At 38.6% G+C, this 21,058-nt stretch overlaps 1 protein-coding gene and 1 long non-coding RNA gene across 7 annotated transcripts in view; one reads left to right on the forward strand and one right to left on the reverse strand.

The window, feature by feature from the left end:
- ebf1 (EBF transcription factor 1) overlaps window positions 1-21,058 on the forward strand; it is a 448,211-nt gene that overhangs the window by 240,347 nt on the left and 186,806 nt on the right. The window lies entirely within an intron of this gene.
- Window positions 5,247-21,058, reverse strand: part of LOC134296117 (uncharacterized) — a 29,790-nt gene continuing 13,978 nt past the window's right edge. The window contains exons 3-4 of the long non-coding RNA XR_010002687.1: window positions 6,706-6,849; window positions 5,247-5,321 (exon numbers count right to left, since the gene is read on the reverse strand). This is a non-coding gene — a long non-coding RNA (uncharacterized LOC134296117). The remainder of the gene's footprint in view (window positions 5,322-6,705; window positions 6,850-21,058) is intronic.

The raw sequence follows: 21,058 nt of genomic DNA on the forward strand, positions 1-21,058 counted from the left end.
CCACCCAGCATTCTCCGTGCGGAGAGGGTCCCCAAAAGTGTCAGTTAGTAACTTCTTGAAATTATTCAAATTGTCCTTGACTGGGTCATTTCCCAAAATTAAATTAGTGGCCCATTGTCCTGCGGGACCAGTCAACAAACTCAAAATAAATGCCACCTTGCTAGTGTCTGTAGGGTAAGCATGAGCACTGAGCTGGGAAAAATAAAGCTCAACTTGTGCCAAAAAAGTTGGCAACTTGCACCTGGTTCCGTCAAAGCGTTCAGGAGTCAAAACATGTCCTTTAACAGCATTAGCTGTTTGACTGACAGTAAAGGCCGTTTGTAATTGATCGAACTTAGCCCTTAACTCATCCATCGTCTTCCTGACGGGATTTATTACTGCAATAAACCTTTTTTATGGCGTTGGGCAATCTGTCAAAGACAGAACGCCACAAGATCAAAGATAACAGAGTTTATTGGATTACAGAACTCAAAATGCCCGTAAAATACAAGGGCCAGGCAGTATTAGCCTTTAAAAGCAAAAAGGGGCAAGGAAAAACGCTCAAAAGATAAACCGGATTAAACCGGAGTTTAATCCGGGTAAAAACAAAACAGCTTGCTTCAGCCTGGGGATAAACAAAACAGAAGCCGGGGAACAAAGTGTTCAAAAGAATGCAGCTAATTGGCAGCAGATTCCTCTCTGCTGCCAGCACTGTGCTTTGAGTAACTTGAGTCACTCCTCCACACAGCAGGCAAGATTTCCAATACACACAGATCAGCCGAGGATTGAAGCAGTAGAGTAGACCCAGTTCCTTTCCGTAGTTCAAGCCAGAAGCAGACGTTTGTAGTTTCACCAAGTCCGAGTAGGGGGAAGTCAAGCCGTGGTCAGTTCAGTCCGAAATTCAAAGCAGGAGATGGCGTCCGTCAAGAAGACGACGGAAGGTCAAAGCTAATGAGATTAAGCACAAGTTTGCACAAACAAAAGCCCACACAGTTCCTCCCGCCGTCTGACCCCAAATTCCAAAACAACTTACGTATCAGCACACGAAAACACACCAGTCTTCAGGAAAGCGTCCCACACAGATCCCAAGCGTTCGTCCAGATTACCTTGCCCAACGCAATTTGCAATTGCTCCCAAGCCTCATTTTATGCCAGTTACAAATCCTCATCACTATCAGCTGCCCTCCTTAACCCGGGCGTTTCCTCATCACTTTCCTCATCAGAGCTGGAACACCTCTGACTACGCCCCACAGCATCCCCAGCTGTGGATCCCGTCCCATCCCTCCAGCTTGTCCATGGGTCTAATCCTGAAGGTCCCCATTCATCTTCCATCCCATCATTGCCAGTGGCACCCAATTCCTCCCTCACCCGAGTCCAATCCATCTCATCCTCCTCCGAGCTAACCAGCCCCTCCTCCATTCTCTCCGTAAACCCCTCAAAAGACTCTTCGTCAGATGGTGCTGCAAAGATATCTCGCAGTCTCTTTCTTTCTCGCTCCTCGAGAGTATCTGACTCTCGAGGAGTCTTACGCCCACGTCTGCCAGTAACAGAGCCATGAGGCTCAATCATAACACTTTCTGCTTTGTCTTTGTCATTCATCATTGTACGGATTGTGTATCCTCCACCATCTCCTCTGCTTCCTCCTCCACCACCACCGACTGGGTTGCTTAGCTGTTAGTAGTAGTTGTAGAAAAAGGTTTTTAACCTTATCTTTTCCACAGTCCCTTTGTCAGTCAAGTGAAAACCATGGACCCATTCTCAGAATGTAGCATCAGATAGTTTTATGGTACACAACACCAGCATGTCTCATCAGTCATGTCTTTTGCATCTAGTGTTCATTTTTATTAAAAATGCAAATTGCATTATTTTGAGAGGGACTAATAATTTCTAGGTTTTCAGCAGGCATGAAAACGGGATTTAATCTTAGTTTCCCTTACTAGGATTCTGAAGGAACATTCCCTCTCTCCTCACTATGTGATGTCTGTTGGTAGAAGGGGGATCCCCATTGGTACTATCAAGGGCTTTCACTCCAAAGTCAATACTAAGATTCAAAATAGGAATTTTCCTCAGGACTGCACCTAATGGGTGGATGGGTAATCTCTGCCACCTCACGCCACAATGCCTGTTCTGACCTTCATCTGACTCAAACCATGAATGTGAGCTTGCTTAGATCTACACTCATATTACCTCTCCAAAAATATAAACACTCTTGCATACCTTGTTGAGGCTTCCATTTCCTATCTTCATTTCCATTGTGCTCCTTTCACTCAATGAACCTGTATCACATGTGAAGGTTGTACTGTCAGCATCAGAAGTAGAGTTATTGGAGGAACAGTAGTAAAGAGATCTGAGACGGGAGCTCTCTTCCAGATGGAGATTTCCCTGGCAGATTAATTTTCTGGTTTTATGGCCATTGTGTGCCAGCAAAACAGCTGCACTGCCATCAGAAGCCCCCCCCACACACACCCTTTGCTTCCTGAATTGTGCATATTGTAAAATAGTATGCAGAGCAGCTGACATGTGGTATGAAAATGTATATAAATTCATTATTAAACATTCTGTTAACTGCGTCAAAGGACAAGAAGGTGTCCCCTCTCATTTCTGAAGTTGTCCTAAAGCTGGTGAGACTGGTCATTGAATCTTACTTCAGCACTGGTTCTTGAACAGCACCCTCTAGAGCAGCTAAGGCAGAACAGGGCAAATCATGTGGCACATATAGCTCTGCCCACTAATACCTTATTGGCATTCCCTTCCCTTCTACCAGCTTCTCCTCTCTGAGGCAACTGCATTACTCTGCCCAGTGGCAGGGCCAGCCCTGCATAAGCATAAGAAACAGTGCTATTGTTTCTGAATTGATTGGAGCCAAATTTGAGGGCCATGAAAGTAAAAAAAAAAAAAAAAAGTACTTTAGTAACCCATAAAGTTGGTGAATCCACTCATCTTTTGTCCATGGACCTGGAAGAAACAGTAAGATATGTAACAATTTCATTGTGCCATGCCTCCAAATCATTTTCAGGTAGAGATGTGAATGTTTTACTTGGTCATTTCTCACACGTGGGAATGAACAATTTCAAATGTTTTCTCTCTGCTGAGTGACAGGCTTTGTAAATTTTTGGATGATATTTCACATTTTAGGACATTTCCCTTCCAAATAATTTTATTGGCATACAAATAATGTTGTAGTTCATTTTTTTCAAAAACTTTCAGTTTTTAAAGTGTAAAAAGTATTTTTGTCACAAAAAGTAACGCCTAAATGTAAACAATTGCTCTTCAAAGCATAGTCTTTTCATTCTCGTTGAAGAATTTTTAAAAAATCATATTTGTTAAGGTTTTTTTAGTGGGATGGGATATCTGAATGGAAATTAATAAACCCATGAATATTCTTTACAATTAAAGTGATGTTATTTAAAAGGACTTGGGATGGTATAAATGCAAGTTAAATCTTGTACTTATTCCATCAATCGTCAACATTGTGTTAAGGCTTTCCACAAAGCCATATTCTTACCTAGTTGTATGGATGTTCTGCAACAAAAATGGTAGCAGATAAGGGTGAAGATAAATTTTAATCCTTTTTGACAGATGTTATGGTTTAATTTCTATTTTATGTACAGCATTTAGCCAGTTAGCAGCTTTTAGGCAGGGCATGTATCTAGGTTAGCAATGGACACTCTTTATTTGAAGGGCTGCAGAGCATGTCTTCGATTTGAAAGTGTTCTCTGTTTGAAGAACCATATGATCCTAGATAAAGAGCAATAAGAACAAAATAGAGCAACGGTCTTAAAGTTTCCCTTTGCCAATCGGGTCAGCTGGGCATGCAGATTGAATAACTAGGCACACAACAAGATGTAATGTGTTTCTATTTGAGAGCATAGGGATTATGTCTACATTTGCACCTATACATGTGAATTAGCACATGCAGATTGTGTGCTGAGCTATTCCCTGTTTTATCCACTTGATGTGACATTTCTTTCCTTTGATGAGATACAAGCAGCCACGTTATTGGGATTATATACATATTAGCAGCCATAATTACAGTCATGGTGATTCATTGGGTTTTAGTCTACATTTGTTCTACATCTCCAGGCCTAAGAGAGAAAAAATGATGTAAGAGCAGAGCTTGAACTATATCTGCACTCCCTTTTGTTTTTCCAAGAAACCCAGCAAATACCATCATTGCTATGAAATGCTAATAAGTTTTATAGATCGCACAGAGTTCTGGCTGGACACCTTTAAAAGTCAATTTTCAATGACATCCTCCCTCCCCTTTATATTCTATAAGATATATTTTAGTGACATATGCCTCTAATCATACTAGATGCTTTCACAGAGCTCCGAAGGACGCGGCAGCCTCTGTAACATCTCTCAGATAATATTGTCATATTCTTGGAGCACAAGGAGCACACAGCCCATTTTGAAACAGTAATTTGGTCCCTAAAGAGCTCTTTAGCCCCTGTCTTTCCTGCCCACCCCAGCCAAGTGTCGAAGAGAGCAGCTGAAGATAGATAGCCTGGACTGGTGTAGAGTAATTTAAACCATCCTGGCTTTCCCTCCCCATTTCTTGTTTTTCTTAGAGGATAACACTTACTCAAGAGTCTATTTACATTTTTTACTCTGAAGTATTCCTCTTCTTTCTAGGGTTTAATTTTGTTTTCTTTCCATTTTCAATAGGAAACCTTTATTAGAATGGAGATAAAACTTGACTTCTGTGAAGGGATTAAGTGGAGGTTCTTTAAGTAATAAATCTAAAAGCATATTACAAGCAAGGAAAGGGGATTTCCCCAGTGTTTTTGGATTTATAAGTGCCAGAGGCTAAACAACTTACAAGGGCACTAAGATTGCTCCTTTAACATCTCTGCCACCCCCACTCCTTGAAACTGTAGGACATGTTCCAATATTGTGGCCTAGCTGAAAATTAAGCTGGTTTACTAAGTAGAAAACATGTAGAGTAATTGAAAATGTGCCATCGCAGACAGGGACGCTCAGTGTTAACATTGTCCTATTGGAAAGATTACACTGATTTGTAGGGAATGTCTTAACTCCTAATCCCAATGACAAGATCACATTGACTATATATATTCTTTCATAACTGCTAGAATAAAACAGGAGGATAATAATAGGAATTCTAGACATCGAAAAAGTGTTCTCAAATTATTCTTTTAAAGAGACAATCTCAATCTGTAGATCATATTTTTGCATAATATGAATAGAAAGGTATGCTTTTGTAAAATGTAAGAAAAATAAAGAGAAGGAGTAGGATAATCATCATCATCATCATCATCTTTATTTTTCTATCCCGCCTCCATCTCTCCGTAGGAACTCAGGGCAGCTAACACAGGGCGAAGCCTGAGAAACAATAAAACAGTAAAACAGATAAAACAGCATATTCAAACACATAAGACATACAATAAAATCAGGCATGAATACAATACATGAATACAAAATATGTGCAAAGAAGGATGATATTCTACTGATAGTAGTCCTTGGGAAGATTCAGTAGGAGGGTACTTTGTTATGAAAACCAAGTCAAGGCAGAGGGAAGTTTCCTTTGAATGAAACAGAGATTGAATGAAGCTGAGAATGATACAGACTTAGTGAGCTTTAGAAACCAGGAAATCATCACAAGAAGAGGGTGTTGAAAGTAAGAATTTCCTTTAGGCTGTTGGTTCCCAAACTGTGATCTGTTTCACCCCTCTGGTGAAATAAAATGCAGATGCATTTAATTCCACAAGGGAATGATTAGAAGGACAGACTGCTGCTGCCATTTTGGATCTGTAGCAGCTGAGAATTTGAATTCTGATAGGAGGAAGCAGATGGTGGTCTGTGACATGCTAGCAGGAACGTTGGCTATTTCTGTGTTTATAAAAGGGTTATGTATCTCTGACCCACAGTAAGACAGTTCACAAGTCTGCATCCTACTCTTAAGTGTTTATCCCCATGAGGGACTGACAAATGAGCTCAGACAGTCTTTAGCATTGGGTCCCATGTAATAATTAAATAAGAAAAAGAACATTAAGGGTCTACTCCTCAAAAAAAAAACTTAGGTTAAAAATAATTGTGAGTATGCTGGGATCAAGGGGGTTTGTACAACACATTTCATTTTGTTCCCTAATCTGTTCAGCTTAGGTTCACTTGCACTCTGAAGATATGCTGAACCCTACAGAAAAGCAATTTTCAAATGTTTATCATGAAATCACTGTGAAAGGGGGAAAATGTGCACAGTCTGAGGGAAAATTATGGTAAGAAAGGATTTCTAGCATAACCTTTGTGTAGTCCAGATAAAGTGGCCCTCTGAATTCATGGGGTTCAGTTCCTGGACCCATAGCAAATGGCAAAAAATAGTCACAGCCCATATCAATGCATTCATGTGCATGCCACTGCCATTTTAGATATAGGCTGTGATGATCATAGTTGATTGAAACTGTGGGTTGAAAGCTGGTGGATTGGAAGGGTCCATTGTACATGGAGTGAACCCAGTTTATTCAGACAAACATGTTTCTTTGTGCCTGTGTTTGATAGACAGAGAGAAGTAACAAATACTTGTCAACACTGCAACTTGCTTTACATTTAAATTATTTTTCACCTCCACCCCCATTTGTGCATGTGTTTGTTTACAAAGGCTGGAAATGCCATATTGATGATATGTATTGAATGAATCCATGAAAACCTAGTATAGTCTCAAAGGTGCTGCAGGATTCCTTTCTGTCATTTAATGCTATAGCAGACTTACATGGCTATCTCTTTGAATGTCCCCCATTACAATTTGAGGAATTTTATGTGTCCAAAGTATTCTTGTTCTGTCACAAGAAGTGTGGATTCACCATCACAGAGGCAGTGGGATTCGGTGAAGGTTTCTCAGGCCACGTTTGTCAAGCTGGAAAGAGAGAGTGTCCAAAAGATAAAATGAGGACTGCTACCCATTCAGCCACTGCAAAGAAAGAAAATTGCATTAGGAAGAGAAAACAGTGGCAGGTGCAAAGGCTAGTTTTCCTAGCAGTGTGGTGGGGATGATGGGGAACACAGTGGCAATAGTCACTTAAGCATCTGCAGATGCTGCATCTCTGAGCAGCTGAAAGCTGGAGAGAAAATAATGGAGCTCCTTGAGACTGTTTTGGAGGGAGGTGGTTTTCATAGTGGCAAAGGCTACACGACTACGAAAGGCTTGTATAGTGGCTTGTTGCGGAAAAAGTATGGTGCAGCTCTGAAATGGAGTCAAAGGCAAGAAGGTTTTCCTATGGTCATTCAAGGGAAGCCATGAAGGGCCACAGGAAAGGCCCGGGGAGGACCCCGAGAAGTCATTGAGTTGCCCATCCTTGTGTTAAATCTCTATGATATGACATCTGAACTGGTTTTATAGTGTTAACAGGATGGCTCCTGTTAATGGTCCCCTTTTCTGTATACTTGATTAAGGAAAGGCTAATGCAAACTTTACTGTTTCTAGTATTATTGTGTTTACCCAGGTAAGTAACTCAGGGGTTCTTGTCACGTATTGTGGATGTAAAAACCAGCACCAGCCCTTTCCAAGTTGCATAAAAACCAAATCCCTTGCAATGGGAGCGCCTATACAATACAATACAACCAGAGCGCCTATACAATGTTCCCTCACTACTTCGCGGTTCACTTTTCACAGATTGGCTGTTTTGCGGTTTTTCAGTAAACTCTAAAATACTATTATAAATCATAAAAAATTACAATTTACAGGGAGGAAGGAGAAGCTGAAGGGAGAGAAAAGGAGCCCAAGCGGCAACGGGAGGAGAAGGAGGCGATTTATCAACACACGACTGGTTAATAAAGACTTAAAATAGTGTATAACTACTAAAATAATGTATAAATATTAAAATAAATATAGCGTCCCTACTTCACGGATTTTCACTTATTGTGGGTGGTCGTGGAACCTAACCCCAGCGATAAGTGAGGGAACACTGTAATCTTTCCTTTCCACTGTTCCATGCTGTTTCTGTCTGCACAGAAGGAAAATATTCCTTCCCCTCCCCACACCCATTTTATTCTGCTAGCCTAGTAGTTTTCACATGTAATATTGACATGCACTATGTAACACCCCCTCTCCAAATGTATGGAGACTACAGTGAATTTTAAGAGTGCTCCTTTTTATTCCTTTTCTGACTGTGGAAGATGGCAGAGAAATCTGAAGTAAAAACTGTCAATATATGATGCCTTTTGCAGCTCTTTCGTGATCAAATAAATAATTTGTAAGGTTTTGATGACAAAAGGATGTATCCTCTGCTCAGCTATCACCTGCCAGCACTACCCTGTGCAATCTGATTTAGAGATTTAAGCATAGAAATCTTCCTTTCTGCTGTTTCCCCTGGAAACAGGAGCCCAGTGGAGAGGTTAATCATTTGGGTTTGCAATTCATAGTCGGGGTGGTGCTACTGGTGGTGGGAGAGCCAAAAAGAAAATGCATTACCAAAAGAAGTGTTTGTGTGTGTGTGTGTGTATGTATGTATGTATGTATGTATGTATGTGTGTGTGTGTATGTGTGTGTGTGTATGTGTGTGTGTGTATGTGTGTGTATATATATATATATATATATATATATATATATATATATATATAAAAATATAAATAAATAAACTGCAGGCCTTAAAATGATTTAAAGCATTCACCAGGAAAAGCTTGTGAATGGATTTATTCTTCACAACAATGCATGCTGAAAACAGATGGTTTCATTTAAATGTAATGGGTGCTGATTTACCTAAACCCTATTGTACCATTTTTGGTACTTATATTTTTTTTACTTGCATTCATAGTTCACTTCTCATGCACCTCCCCCTCCAAAGGCCTTCACAGAAGCAATGGGGAGTAGAATCCTGTTTATAGATTTATTGTATCTTTATGAAACTGCATTAGAGATGCAGGGGGTTTTCCATCCAAGCACTAAGCAAATCCAGGTCTATTCAACTTTCAGAAGGCACTTGCCATCATGTCCCATCAGACTTTGGTCCATGCCCTCTGTTAGCAAAGATGTATATCCCCTGATTGTTTAATTTGTTCTTTTAATCTACTGTGCAGTTTAGAAGAGTGGTGGTATGCTTTTTTGGTATATAGGGGACTGAAACACAAATATGTTAATATATCGCTCATTCACAACTAGTGAATTGTAAGCTATAGGCAGGCTCTACATTTTAGGCACTGCACATGTGCATATTTTTGTTCTCAGGGTAGAAATGAATTGCAAGGAAGGAGTCTGAGGAAGTGGTTAAGAGTCTGGCAAGCTAAATTCTTTGTCATACCTAGTTGGTAAAGAAAGCTATTTAAAGCTTTTAAAAGGGTAGTGGGTGATATATGGCTGGGAGAGAACTAGAGATGGGAAGGCCTGGAAGAAAAAGGGAAAAATTTGGGGGAAAAACTGTCCTCCCCCATTTTTCCCCAAAGCCATTTTCCCCTGGAAAAAATTAGTTAAAAGTGTGTAAAAAGAATCTTAGAAATCTTTCATTAAGGCCTTCATGTCATATACCATAGTTTGAATACCATGTCATAGATATGCCATATTTACTCAGTTCTAATGCTCACCTTTTAAAAACCAAATTACCTTCCCAAAATATGGCATTATTTATCATTGGAAAAGAACATATTTTACACACTTTTCAATTTTTCTGGGAAAAATGGCTTTGGAAAAAAAAGAACAAAATGTGTTTTCTGGGTTTTTTTTTTCAGGCCTTCCCATCTCTAGAGAGGACTTGTCCTCCCAACAGATTTCTAATTCTATAGCTATACTTAATCTAATTCTAGGTGCAAATTCTAATACCTATAATACAGCTGTAAATCGAGCCCCCAGATGGCGTAGTGGACTAAGTGACTTGAAGGTTGGGTTGCTGACCTGAAAGCTGCCAGGTTCGAATCCCACCTGGGGAGAGTGCGGATGAGCTCCCTCTATCAGCTCCAGCTCCATGCGGGGACATGAGAGAAGCCTCCCACAAGGATGGTAAAAACATCAAAAACATCCGGGCGTCCCCTGGGCAACGTCCTTGCAGACGGCCAATTCTCTCACTCCAGAAGCGACTCAAGTTGCTCCTGACACGAAAAAACAACAACTGTAAATCAGTTAAAACCTCTGACAAAGAAGTTCTTTTTTTAAACAGTCTTTATATGCTTGTCCAGTGTCCTTCTAGATAGAAAGTTTTTTTCAAGAACATCACCACTTCGGAGATGGTGAAGAAGGCCTGTAAAAACACAGATTTTATGTGTTGACTTGTAGCAATAGAACTTGAGCTGAGAAAGAATGAGATTATGTTATAACCATGTCTGACTATATCCATAACTGTCTGCCCACAACAGGAAAGACAAACGCTAGGTGTTTCAAGGATACTTCACAGACCACATATGAGTAGTAAAACAGAAAGAACTGAACAGAACAGAATATGCCTTTTTCACCTGCTATGCCCAGTATGTTAAAGCACACACATACATGTATATTTTTGGTTACTGAAATGCAAAGCATAATAATGAAGGCTGATGCATTTTGAAAGAAACTTTCAAGTGGTTTCTAGAAGGTGCAAAATGTTTTCTTTCCTTATGTAAGAGTTACCTGACCTGGTTGTTTCACTCACATGTGCACCTTTTTAGTTTTGAATAAAAAGTTTGTCGGAGTAACTTCCTCTTCTTCTTTTGTATTGTTTTCATATTATTGCCTCTGGCACCAAAGCTGCTATTAAAGAAGTGGTGCCTAAGAATACATTTATAGAGTCTCACTAATCCAAGCTAAACGGGCCGGCAGAAGCTTGGATAAGCAAATATCTTGGATTATAAGGACTGATCAAGGAAAAGCCTATTAAACATCAAATTAGGTTATGATTTTACAAATGAAGCACCAAAACATCATGTTAGACAACAAATTTGGCAGAAAAAGTAGTTAAATACGCAGTAATGCTATGTAGTAATTACTGTATTTATGAATTTAGCACCAAAATATCACGATATATTGGAAACATTGACTACAAAAATGGCTTGGATTATCCAGAGGCTTGGATAAGCGAGGCTTGGATTACTGAGACTCTACTGTATTTCATTACCTGACTTGTATACCTCCTTGATCATGGAAAGATCCCTACTTAATCAGACTAAAGCATCTAAGCGAGGAGCTCTGCTTTTGGAACAGAGGTCAGACAGATGTTTCCATTGCGCTATAATCTTTGGGGAAGGAAGGCAAGAGCATTTCCTTTCCCTTGTCTCCATAACTGTTAAACTGTCTTTGCCCCTGGAGGCTTAATGAATAGTAATGGTTGGGATATCTCTGCTCTACAAATGTATAAGTCGGTTAAAGACATTCATGCCAAGCCAATAACCTCAACCTTATCTTGCGGTAACCATTTTCATAAAATAATTATATACTGTATAGAAAAAGTGGCTTTTTTCTTTTGGTCCTAGAAGAATTATCATTCAATGTTATTGGGTGATCTTGACTTCTATCATGAGAGAGGAAATATTGCCTCTATCTGCCTGCCATCTATACACTGCATGGATTATAAGCCTCAAGCACATAGTGCAGGCATCAGGCTGCTGGTTGTAGTGGAATTCTGTAGTGGAAGAAGCTGCCATAAGTCAGCATGGAGACTGGGAACATTTTTTCTTTCCCCCTCCTTGGAGAAATGCTAGAAGTACACCATCCTGAATCACATTACGATTTGTGAACTGGACTAAAACTGAATTTGACTTAACTACTTGAGTTCGATCATTTGTGAGTGTGAAGATCTAACTGCATATTCAGGAAAGATAAATGAACTGCAGTGCTTACTTTCTTGAACTACAAAAACTGTTTATATAGAAAACAAGAAGCATATGAATACTAATAAGTAGCCAATAAGATGTATCAAAGATTTAAATGAATGGTTTCCTTTCATTGATGTTGATGTGATGGTTACAAGTCAATGAAACATATGGATATAATAATTGCAATGGGATTAAAATCTCCACTGTTTACTTTTTATCCAGTCAGACGGGAGTATACTGTAAGTGGAACATTGCTACATTTATGGCTGAAGGGGAAAATTCTATTATGATGCTCAGTACCCTTGTGGTTCAGATTTAGATAGGAAAATCAATGTCATTTGCAGTGAAATTCCTCTCTGGAAAGATCTATGGACATTGAACTGGGTTTATATTAATTTTCCTGTATAAAATGTCATGATTCAATATAATTCTTTGATGTTTACTGGATGTTGCCGATGAGGCTGCTTAGGTTGTCATGACCTAATCTCCTAAGTAGAACATGAGGAAAACACATCATCCTTCATGTGTTAAAGTGGTACATGCCCACTAAGATGGTTTCAAAACTGCCAGTCATTTGCCCACACCTCTTTTTTTTCAAGTAAGCTGCACTTTAAGAAGCATACATCCACATTGACACATGACACTTGAAGGTTTGCATACAGTACTTGTTACCACACCAGAAGTGACTCACTCTTTCATATGTTATCATAGCATGTGTCTGACATTTACGACTATACTTGAATTACTCTTTTTCTGATTTGTCTTATTTTCAAATATGTCCATTAATAAGTTTTTATTCTTCCATTCTGCTTTAATAATTTTTTAAAAATAAATTGATATATTTATGTATTTGAATATTTTCTAAAGCAATGTGCATTTCTAAACATATTTGTTCTGAAAACATGCTATGCTTTTGCAAGTATAATTTATCATAAAATTTATATTTATTGTGACTGCTGGTTCTTTATTTTTTGTTCAGTCGTCTATGGGTATGGATCAAGCTGGTTCACTTGATAATGCAAACCAACATGAAATCGTCAAGGACAGACATTTAATTGTCATGTTTTTGTGACATTTTGTAAGGGGGATATTTTGTTGGCATATGGTCCTGGCAATTTTTTAAAGCTGCAATTATTTATTTTTAAATCCCTCTTTAAGGGCATTGGATTCCTCAGGGTAGTTTGCAAAATCTAAAAATCTAAAATGTTCTAACATGCACAATGAGCTAAAAGCAGCCTCTAAAGCCAAATTTAAATAAATAAATAATTGAAATAGTTTGAAATTTTAAATACAAAATATGGGCCAGCATCAATTAAAATAGAGGAAACAATATAAGGTTTATTTAAAAATTCTTGGGGAGGGAACCAGTATATAATCTTTGAAAGACATTTCTAAAGAAAGAGAATGATAAAGGAAACACCTTACCTTGTGTTCACCAGCCTCCAGGCAGGCCTTCAAGTAACCTGATCTCAAGTCACTTAGGACTTGAAAGGTCATCAGCAACACTTTAAATTTAGCTCATGAAAGTCAGGCTGGATCTACACTACTCATATAATCCAGTTCAGAACAATTAATCTGGTATCAGATCTTGGGATATAGGGCAGTGTAGATACAGCCTCAGTGAAGTGGGTATAAAATTTGTGTGTCTGAGCCTTCTCAAGCAATTGGGCAGCTTCAACAGAAGATGCTTCCCAATCACCTTTAAAAGCAGCCCCACCCAAACCATATTATCTTAGTGTGTTCTGGGCATATAGCATACTAAGTGCTGTAGGCTATATTTCAGAGGAAATAACTGGAAAAACTACCTTTTGGTATTCTGTGTCTGAGAAAATCCTATGAATTAATGAAGTTGCCAAAAATAAACAGATGACTTGAAGTCACATACACACAGCAAGAGTTAGGCTAGGAATACATATATTTAGTGCATTGATTGTACAGTAGAGTCTCACTTATCCAACATAAACAGACAGAGCGTTGGATAAGCGAAAATGTTGGATAATAAGGAGGGATTAAGGAAAAGCCTATTAAACATTAAATTACATTATGATTTTACAAATTAAGCACTAAACCATCATGTTTTACAACAAATTGACAGAAAAACCAGTTCAATAGAAGGTAACGTTATGTAGTAATTACTGTATTTATGAATTTAGCACCAAAACATCACAATGTCTTGAAAACATTGACTACAAAAGCATTGACTTGTAAAAGGCAGACTGCCTTGGATAATACAGAACCTTCGATGAGTGAAGGTTGGATAAGCGAGACTCTACTGTACAAGCAAAAAGGGATGTTGATTGATACTATATTGTAATATAATAGACTATATGAATTTTTCAAATTAAAAAAAAATGGGATCCAAATTATGCAGTCTTCCTGGAATGCCTTTCAGAATGCTTGGAATGATGTAAAAATGTTGAACTTCAGACAGTGGTGTAGGTTGCACCCAGTAACCCAGTTGCTGAGGCAAACTGACATATTTTAATAATTTGTTTGTTTCGCACTTCACCTCCCCAAAGTGGCTTTCTTCTGCCACTTCAAATAAAATAAAGTACTCAGACTAGCAGTGCAACATACCAGTTAACAAAGCAAAGCAATAATTAATATCAAGACATTGGCAGCAGGAGTAGCACAGAGGCACAAGATCTATTCAGCAGCCACAAGCCTTCTGGAAGAGATATGTTTTACATCCTCTTTATCTTCTTCCTCAAAGTGCCATGAGACTGAAACCCTGGCTGAAACCATCAGTTGATTAACTGATATATCTTTTGTTGCAGCAAGTAACCATCGTTTGGAGTGGTCAAGCACTGGGGAGGGCAGCTTCTGGGCAGCTGCATTAGCAGGGTCTGCTTTCAAAAACACCCAGGTGGAAAGTCCTCCAGGGCATTAGCAGTTTGGCAGTGGAGTAGTTATTTATGACTGAGGAATGTATTTAATGACAAAAGATCCTACCAGCAAAACCTAATGTCAGAGAAAAATGACTTAGCCTTGTTATGACGATAAATATGACATTCATGCGCTCATGCTTCATAACTGATTTGAGGCTTTTACACCAAACTTCAAAGCATTACTAAATGAACCTTTCTGCCTCTTGTGTAAATAGATAGATTAATGACATTAAGTGAAACCCAAGCCTGCTGAAATGTTTGCTTCCTTATGGGGTTTTCAATTTGCCTTATTTTTGATAAATGAAGCAATCTGGCAATAAAATCCTTGCACAGTAGGTTAATAATGTCATAGCTGAACTGTGAAATAGTAATGTGTGTACTATCTCTTTGCAAATAATAATCCTTGAAGCCTGATAAATCTATTTCCAACAAACTTGTATGTTCATTGTTGTTGGGTGCTTTGCCTCTGCAAGCACAAAGCAATGTGCCTGCAATGTTTTTCAGAGTCACAGAAGACAACTTCAGTCAGGAGAAAAGAAGACAAGTTTCTAAGACAAAAAGCAGATTAACCTTTCTTCCTCTGCATCATCACCTGTCCTTTCTTCTTAATAGCTTTCTAGAGGTTTTAAGAGATAAGGTCTCCTTCTTTACCTCTGCAGTCACAGCTCATCGCTCTGTTTGGCTGTACAGCTCTCATCTGATGTTTGTCAGAGTAGTACTTCCTGTCTGTCATTCACAGAAGGAACTGGATTTTATTTTAAAGTAGAACACTGTTTTGCCTTTATTTCATATTGGAACATCCAGCATTTCACTGATCTTGTCAGGCATCCTGATTCCACTGCTCTCTCCCCTGCCTGGCACCCAAACATGTACTGTTGGCTTTAATGGAGTTCGAATAGACTCCCACATTGCCATATGTTCAGAATTCCCTTAGAGTTTCATCAAATGCACCTGATGTTCTTTGAGGGCATGTGGTATAATGAAAGTCTGATAAGGAATGAAAATCTAAGGGGCTTCTCAGTGTGGGCAAGATGAAGCCATCAACAGATTATTAGTTAGTTGTCCTGTGGACCAACTCATCCTAGAACTTAAATCAAAACTTGCATCATAAAAATAAAAACTAACCATATTTTGCCAGGGGGTGAAGGATTTGGTATAATGTTGAGAGTATATCATCTTTTTAATGTTTAATATCCAATAGCTCACAACTCAGATTGCATCTGTGGCCTTCACATGACTACTATAGCTGACTTGTCCATAGTATACTTTTGAAAACAATCATAACCACTACACATTTCTAACAAAACTGTGTCTGGGTTTTAACCCAGTACTTTTAAAACATGATCATAGCAAAAATTGATTCTTGGCTTCATGTAATAATGATTAACTTTTCCGTGAGACATGTCCAGAGTGCAGGCGCCCTAGGAAAGTTTGCCTGGAAAAGGCAAGTACTTTTTCCTGCTTTTCCCCATGAATTATGTTGCCTTAAACTAGAAATTGATTATTAGGATTGCAAAGGCTGCTCTAGTCCTGCAATGCATCCCCTTTCTTATAGGCTTTACTAATGATAATCATTATGGGCTAGAGCCCCTCCTAAACAATAAAGTCAGGTGGCTGTTACTCTCCTAGATCTACACTTTGCACAGTTCTCCTTAATTTATTACACCAGAACTTTGAAATGTTTTCTTGATTTTGTGGTTGTTTCAACTACTTGGGGTCAAAAGATTAGTACCCCAGTGACCTACAGATTGACTTTTTGAGACATTTTCTGATTCATGCATTAATGCAGTTATGTGGTTGTTGCCCATAATAAGCTTTCAGTGTGGCAGTGCCACCAAGCAGCTCTTGTAGCCGGGCTTCCCAAAAAGCTAGTTACAGGAATTCATATGGCTGAAGGACAGTACACATGCTGCCAACAGCAGGGTGAGTCTTTGAATTGGAGAACTTCTACGCTATAAGCTATGACTACTCATAGGATGAGTCCACTACATGGCTGCAGCACAAAGCCCCACTATGCAAGAATGCAGCAATGTAATTGCCTATGAGCTGGTAACTATTTTCTTTATCATATCAGAAGCGAACTGAGGGTACAGTTGTAATGTATTTAAAAAGACAAAGTTTAAAATTTGGCATTATATTAAATGTCATTTGACTAGTAGCTGACCACTGTTTTAACATGGTGAGATGCGTTCCACACTGGACATGTGTACTCATCAGCAGAGTAGCAAAGCGCAAGGGCAGATGTCTTCACTGTATCTGATTGTGATCCCCAGGTTGTGTCAGTCATCTTTTGTATGATATTGTTTCTAGCACCCACTTTTTGCTTGATATTTAAGCAATGCAATGATATTTAAGTTGGTAACTAATGCCACATTAACCTCACACAAAATGATATCCTTATGTCCAAGAGACAAAAATAAACATGATAGTTATTTCAAAAATGAATTGAAATTGAATTTATGATAAAGGAACACAAGACTCTCTAGTGTTTTGGGGGTTAAGGCTATCAGATATTTTAACAAGATTACAGGAATTTGGTCTAATTGTACTGGAATTAATTGCATTTTGGGTAGATAAAAGTTCTAATTGAGATGAATGGTAGGCCTGAAGGGCTTTGTTGCTATCTATGCATTACCCAAATTAATATGAAAAATAAGAATGGTCCAGGAGACCTTTGAATGGATCTTGTGGTATATTTCTGATTCTGTTAAATATGAAGATGATACATTTATCTCATAATTGCATTGTTAAAGTGTGATAAGATACTGAATTAGCTTTTTATTAGAATAGATGTTAAGGGTAATTTGGTTACTTTGCTTAATTTTAATAATATATTGTATCTTTCTTTTAATGGTAATTCTCTGATCATTCGAAGTTATTTCAGTAACAGTAGCTAAATGTTTCAGGTCAATGTAAATAAACCTAACAAACAGGCCGTATTAATGCTACCTTCTTCTCTTCATGAAATGTGGCAATGAAGCTTTTATTCTCTGAAAGAGATGCTGAATTTGATTGACAGGTCAGTTTGCCTGAACACCATAACCTTTTCCCCCTAACACTTCACTGCTATCAATTATAGTATTGAATGTGGATTATTTCTAATGTAAAATAATGCAAGGCTCTTCCACTTTCCCCAGTCCAGAAAGCTCTTTTGTTCTCCACCCTGTACTCCACTTTATTTTGCATATTTTTTTCTGTTTATAAATGCTGAAGCGTTGTCCCTAAAAATAAGCTTCATGCAAAAACATGCCCCAATGATAACTCTGCAGACAAGTAGGCTGCATTTACGGTTAAAACATATTTCAGATATTGTGATAGCTCGATCTTGGTCTCATTGAGTGCCCCACTATGCAGCATTTTAAATACATGTATTAGTGGCAGTAATTTGCTGCACAGCTACAAGTTGGCGAGGCTCCTCCATAGCATGATTTCCCTCTGGCAGTCAAGTTAAATTCTCGTTGGGAAATTTGCCTGACTGAATTGAATACAGATCTTATTTAAATCAGGTGATTTGCTTTAGCTGCCATCTGTTGGCCAGTTTGCTATTATTATTCAGCTGTTGTACTAGTTACCTGTCTGCTTATATTGTAGTAAGTCAGAAATCACATTTAATAAATATTTGAGATATTATGCAATGGGTTTAACCTCAGGGAATTTAAGTGTTTGTGTACGTGATGCTATATATAATCTCTCAATACATTGCAATGAAATGAAACGGTGCTGCTTAGGCTGGCTGGAAATGTGTGCTTCAAGATCTCCATATAACTGTTTTCAAACCAATTCCCCAGATCAAGCAAGGTATATTTGTTAGAGCTGAGAATTGCTTCTAGTGCTGCTTTTGCTGAGTCCCGTATGCCCTGAATGAATGGTGTATTCCTCATGATTCAAGAATAGACCCTTTAGACTACCACAGTGCACTGCTGAGAATTTCTTGTGGATTCTGAAATCTCTTGCAGGAGCATTTTTTAATGTACAATATAGAATGTCTCTTTTTATGTGAAACCTTTACATGAAGGGTCCAACTCCTCCATACTTGAAGTCTGATCTTAATCTGTGCTTTTGATCACTGCAGGCACTATTGCAGTGCTCAAGTACAAATGCCTTGTGGTCCAGATAAATGGGTGGGCTTGAATTTAATCCTTCTTTCTTTTGCCTTTTCTATTTTGGGGATTCTGTGCTATACCTTTAGGGTGAATTTCAGAGAAGTTAGTTACATTGCTTCCCTATCTCTCATGAATGAGATAGCAGGCCAGTTCTTGGGCTGTTCCACACAACAGTGCAGGTGTGTGTGTGTGTGTGTGTGTGTGTGTGTTATGTTTTAATATTCCTACAAAGAACTCTCTTCACAGAAAAATAACATACCAGAGAGAGCTCCTTCCCCTCACAATTAAGCATTGCTCGCATATTATTTGTGTAAATAATGTAGCTGTTGTATAAGAAGTATGGTACTGCATATTCAGCTCTTGTGGCATCTCTCATCTAATGCACTTGTAGAGTCTTCTTGTGTGATGAAGGATTTGTATGCAAGATTCAAAATCACACCATAGCTTCCATGAGTACACAAAGACTCAATCCGTACAGAAAGCCTCTTCGACCACATTACAGAATATCATACTTGTGGGAGTTAGAGGAACAGACCAAATTTGTAGTAAAGGTTAAAGTGTTTCTTGTCTCATAATAATAATAATAATAATAATAATCATCATCATCATCGTCATCATCATCATCATCATCATCATCATCATCTTTATTTTTAACCCGCCCTCTCTCCCTAAGGGGACTAAGGGCGGCTTCCAAAATAAAATGGCAAACATTCAATGCCAGGACAAAACATAATAGACAATTATCAAACAATTAAACATAAATTAATCCAACAATATCATATAAAACATATAAATAAAATATATCAAAAAACAATTGCATGGATTAAAATACATATCAAAATATAGATAGCCATAATTTAAAAATATTTGTTGCCAGCAATGTCTCACAGTAGAATCAGTGGTAGACTATTTTCCTTCATCTTTATAAGCTAATTCACAGAAATTGGTTTTAAATTGTTTTTTTAAAAGAAGAGTGATGGTGCCATTTTTATTTCATTAAGGAGTGAGTTCCAGAGAGATGGGGCAACCACGGATAAGGCCCCCCCTCTTATTCCCACCAGTCGTGCTTTGGCAGGGGGTGGGACCAAGAGCAGGGCCCCCCTTCATTGATTGTAGTACCCAAACTGATTTATATCTGGGGATGTGATTTGTCAAATATTCTGGGGACCTTTCCACACAGGCCTATATCCCAGAATCTCAAGGCAGAAAATCCCACATTATCTGAGTATAACTCAGATAACCCAATTCAAAGCAGATATTGTGGGATATTCTATTTTGATGTTTTGGGATATAGGGCTGTATGGAAGGGCCCTGGGCCCCAAACTGTTTAGGGCTTTGTAGGTAATAACCATCAATAACAATCTGGTTATGTTAGGAGGGTTCTTGTTTTTTAGATGGCCTAATATCCTAAAGCAGTGGTTTTCAACCCGGGGGTCCCCAGATGTTTTTGGCCTTCAACTCCCAGAAATCCTAACAGCTGGTAAACTTCTGGGAGTTGTAGGCCAAAAACATCTGGGGACCCCAGGTTGAGAACCACTGCCCTAAAGGCACTAGATTCTGTTTGATCTTGGAAGCTAAAATGAGAGATTAATATCAGATACTGCAGACTGTATTTAAGAAGAAGAAATTGTCAAAACCACCTCTCAGTATTCTTTGCCTAAAGAAATCTTATAAAATTTATGGGGACACCATAAGGAGAGTTGACAGCACACACACACATTTATATTTGGAGAGATTTTGCAGATAGTGGACTATGCAGTGATGCATTCCTCCACCCAGTAGACCAGGTATCCGCAAACTATGGCCCTCCAGCTGTTTGGGCCTCCAACTCCTAGGCCCCTTCTATATTGCCATATAAAATACAGATTATCTTCTTTGAACTGGATTATATGGCAGTGTAGACTGATATAATTCAGTTCAAAGCAGATAATGTGGATTATCTGCTTTGATAATCTGAATTATATGGCAGTGTAGAAGGGGTCTCAGAATTCCTGATCATTAAACAAGCTGACTAGGGCTTCTGGGAGTTGGAAGCCCAAACAGCTGGAGAACTGCAGCTTGAGGATGCTTGGAGTAGACCCTAGGCTAACTATTTCATTGGATAAACCTAAGAACTAGGCCTAAGTTCAGTAGAGCCAAAGAATATATTTTAAAGTCTTTTTGGTTACTGTGAGATTACAATTCAAATTTACATCTGGTGGTCTGGAAGCTGGCTGACTGGGGACGTGTGTCAATATTGGAATGCTGTAAAATAATAGTAATAGTTCAGGGGTGTGGGGCAAAGAGGAGCTTGAAATAATGTGGTTTTGAGTGGGAAAATGCCTAAGGAGGAAATGTCTAAGGAGTTTTTACTACAGTTTTT

This window comes from Anolis carolinensis, chromosome 2 (assembly GCF_035594765.1).
Source record: "Anolis carolinensis isolate JA03-04 chromosome 2, rAnoCar3.1.pri, whole genome shotgun sequence".
In the NCBI taxonomy this organism is placed as follows: Eukaryota; Metazoa; Chordata; class Lepidosauria; order Squamata; family Dactyloidae; genus Anolis; species Anolis carolinensis.